This window comes from Psittacula echo (assembly GCF_963264785.1).
Source record: "Psittacula echo genome assembly, chromosome: 11".
Lineage (NCBI taxonomy): Eukaryota > Metazoa > Chordata > Aves > Psittaciformes > Psittacidae > Psittacula > Psittacula echo.
The window spans coordinates 276,142-280,087 of record NC_137746.1 but is presented as its reverse complement, the minus strand read 5'-3'; the positions used below and the strand labels follow the sequence as shown (position 1 = coordinate 280,087).

The window sequence follows — 3,946 nt, the reverse complement described above, 5'->3', positions numbered from 1 at the left end:
TTGTGGGTCTATAGGACATTATGGGGCGTCCATGGGGTGCTATGGGTCGCGATGGGGCAGTGTGGGAAGTCAGTCTGGGGTCTCTATGTATCGCTGGGAGTTCTTACAAGCATCTACAGGTCACTACAAGGTCTGTATGGGTCTCTGTGGAGGGTCCATGGGTTGCTGTCGGGTATCTATCGGCTGCCATACATCCCTGTGGGATGTCTATAGGGTGTACAGGGCTCTATGGAGTGTCCATGAGTTTCTGTGTGTCACTATGGGGCATCTAAAAAAACCCCACAAAACCAACAACAAAAAAAGTTACCAAAAAGGACTACAAAGCAAATAAATCCGAAGAACAAAAATAAATGCAAAGCAAATAAAGCTGACTAAAACTGTGTAAAGTCAGTAAAAAGCAAAGCAAAGTGAATAAAGGGATTATAAAAAGTAAATGAAAGTAAATAAAAAGGAATAAAAAGTGTCCCTGCCCATGACAGGGGGGTTGGAACTAGATGATGTTAAAGGCCTTTCCAACCCTAACTATTCTATGATTCTATGAATAAGCCTGAATGAATCTCAAATAAAAGTGAATGAAATTTCATAAAAACAAATGAAAGAAAATTAAAAACCTCGGGTACATATGGGGGGCAGGTGGGTAGTGGGGGCCCTGTGGGGCACCATGGGGGTTGACGATGATGTCATCCCAGTCCTGGTGGTGTCATGACACCATAAGTGATAAGGGTTGTCATGGGGCCATGTGCAGGTGGCTATGGGCTGTCTACGGGTTGCTCTGGGTGTCTATAGGTAACTATGTGGTGTCTGTGGTTCTCTATAGGTCACTGAGACATGTCCACGGTTCGCTGAGAGTTGCTGTGGGGTGTCTATGGGTCGCTCTGGGACCCTACGGAATGTCTATAGGGAGTCTATGAGGGGGGTCGCTATAGGGGATCTACTGGGGTCTACGGGATGTCCAGGGGTTGCTCTGGGTTGCTATGGGGTACCAGGTAAAAAAAAAAAAAAAAAAAAAAGAGAAGAAAAAAAGTTACTAAAAGTGATTAAATCAAATCGGAAAAAAACTGAACGAAAACTGAAAGAAAACTGAAGAAAAAAGTCAATAAAAAGTCAATAAAGTGATTTAAAAATTCATAAAAACGAATAAAAGTGAATAAACCTGAATGAAAAGCAAAAGTAAATAAAAATGAAAGCGCATCAAAGAGTCAACTGGTGTTGGGGTACTTATGGGGTGTGGGGGCCCTATGGGGTACTTCAGGATCTCTATGAGGCTTGCTGTGTTGGGTGGGCTGCCTGGCCCCCAGGGAGTACCTGCTGCTGGGCATTGAGGGCCAGAAATAGTAGGAATGCCTCCGGGATCAGAACCGGGAGCTGCTGCAGCCCCTGGACCTCACTGGCACTGCAGGGTGGCTGCTGCTGGGCTGCACCCCAGGATGTTACTGCCCATCACCCAATGAGAGATTTTCCTGCACCTCCAGGAGGGATGTGGGATGATGGCAATGACAAGAATGCTGGAGGCTCACTGCTGAGCGCCACATACCATGAGGCTGCCACCGTGGCATGGGGAGCTGGTACACCCCCTCGATGCACAGAGGTTTTGGCAGGGTGACGGTTAATCTATCCTCATCCTGATCCATGGGCTTTTCCTTATCATCTTCCTCATCATCTCCATCCCCACAGAGGTGCAGCAGCACCGGGTGATGCTGGCGCTGAGGCAGGAGCTGGGGCCACACAATGGAGCCCACAACAGCAGCCTGGTCCTGCAGGTACAGAGAGTGTCCAACATCACCATCTGGTGTCCACCACCTGACATTCCGTATTAGAGGGATGGAGTTTGGGGCGTTGGAATGGAGAACGTCTTCACCCACCGTGTGCTGGCCCACCCCATCTGCCATCTTGTCCCTCCCATCCACGGTCTGCTTTTCCCCACTACTGCCATTCTGTTTCACACCTAACAACCATTCCCCCCCTTCTTCTATCCCGTATCCCACTATTCCCCCCTTTCTCATCATCTATCCCATTTAACCACCATTATGCTCCCCTTCCCCACCATCTCTCCCCTCAACAGCCATTTTCCCCTAATTCCCCATCATCTCTCTCATTTAAACAACTTTCCTCCCTTGTCACCGCCATCTTCCCGCCCACCAAAGCCGGACCAAACCTTCGCCCAGCAGCTCCTGGACATTCCCGCGCTGAGCTAAACCCCACTAAGCTTCATAACCGTGCATATAAAGAAGATAAAGCCGTGTTCTATGTGCCGCTGCCGCCTTCTCCTCCTCCTTCCCGGCTGCTGCCATTGCTCCCTCACGCCAACGGACACCGCTGATTGGCCTCCGGTCTCTAGGCGGGAAAGAGTACTCTCAGCCGAACACTATAGCTAAGGGAGAGGAGGCCAGCGAATGGAAGACGCTGACCCGCCGTGTCTATGGCCATATTGTTGAGATGCCATTGGCATCACTGAAGAAGCACCAACTTGAGTGCGGCTCCTGGGGCCGGCCATATTGGTGAGGTGCTACCGGCGCCATTGTGTACCCGCCATTCCATATTTTCAGTCCAGCCCCTCCCTTCTCTCGAGTCATGACCTCACCCACCATGGCGGCCGCGTTGCCATGGTAACGACCGTATCGCGCCTGCGCCGCCGCCGTTTTTCGCTCCAAGATGGCGCTGGCTATCGTGGTGTGAGCACTGTGTGGGGAGAGACACACAGGGACACATAAAGAAACATAGGGAGTGCTGCGATCCATAAGAAGTCCACAGAAACTCCAAAGAGACACACTGGTGGGGGGTGTATGGAAATGCAGACACATAGCGACCCATAGAGAGACATTGGGGGTGCTGGGGCCCATAAGAGACCCCATGGAAACTCCATAGGGACACCCGGGGGGGGGGGTATGCACATAGGGACCCACAGAGACACGCTGGGGGAGCTGGGACCCACAGAGACCACATAGAAAATCCATAGTGAGGCAAGGGGGCACAAAATCACAAAATGAAATATATAAACCTCTCGAATCAGTTTTCAATAATGTTAAGATTGAGGCCAGCGTGGTGAAGCCGTGCAGGAGGTGGATGCCTGTCCCGGGCAGTAGCGGCCGGAGCTCCCGGAGGAGGGGGGCGGCGATGCCGGAGGGAGGTGGGGGGGCCCGGCCGGGTTCCGGGGCGCTGCGAGCCCCGGGAGGACGGAACGGAACGGCACGGGAGCGGTGCCTCCGCCAACACCTCGCTCGCCAGCGCCAGGTGGGAACGGAAAATGTCGGCGGCGCCGGCGCGGTGCGGCCGTTACCACGGCAACGCGGCCGCCAGAGGGAGGAGCTGGTCCCGATATGGAGGAATGGCGGGTACACAATGGCGCCGATGGAACCTCACCAATATGGCCGCCCGCAGGTGCCGTACACAAGATGGCGCCTCGCCAATATGGCCGCCCCCAGTTGCCGTACTCAAGATGGCGCCAACTAATTTGGCCGCCGCCGGGTGCCGTACTCAAGATGGCGCCTCACCAATATGGCTGCCCGCAGGTGCCGTACACAAGATGGCGCCCCGCCAATATGGCCGCCCCCAGTTGCCGTACGCAAGATGGCGCCCAACTAATTTGGCCGCCGCCGGGTGCCGTACACAAAATGGCGCCGCACCAATATGGCCGCCCGCAGGTGCCGTACACAAGATGGCGCCTATCCAGTGGCGACACCAATATGGCCGCACCCTTTCTCCCACTCTCAACATGGCGGCGCAGAGCCGCACTCCAGATGGCGCGGGCCGCGAAGTACTCCCACCGAAACGCCTGCCGCCGCCTCCCATCACCTCTCCTTCACCCGCACCTCCCTCTTCGCCTCCTCCATGGCCGCCCTATGGCGGCGGGAGGTGCGAGCCTGGAAGCGCCAGACCTGCGGGGCGGGAGGAGGAAGAGCCCAAGATGGCGCCGCCCTCGTGTCGTGTCTGTCAGCGTGTCCTGTCC

At 54.5% G+C, this 3,946-nt stretch overlaps 1 long non-coding RNA gene across 2 annotated transcripts; it reads right to left on the bottom strand.

Annotated features, from left to right (window-relative positions):
• Positions 1-977: 977 nt before the first annotated feature.
• Positions 978-3,227, bottom strand: LOC308226085. Of its 2 annotated transcripts, XR_013957838.1 has the most exons (4): positions 2,999-3,227; positions 2,468-2,679; positions 2,156-2,334; positions 978-1,754 (listed from the first exon to the last, which is right to left on the bottom strand). It is a non-coding gene; the product is annotated as an uncharacterized lncRNA (long non-coding RNA). The 2 variants fall into 2 exon arrangements; XR_013957837.1 differs by having other exon boundaries at positions 2,156-2,679.
• Between the last annotated feature and the right edge of the window lie 719 nt (positions 3,228-3,946).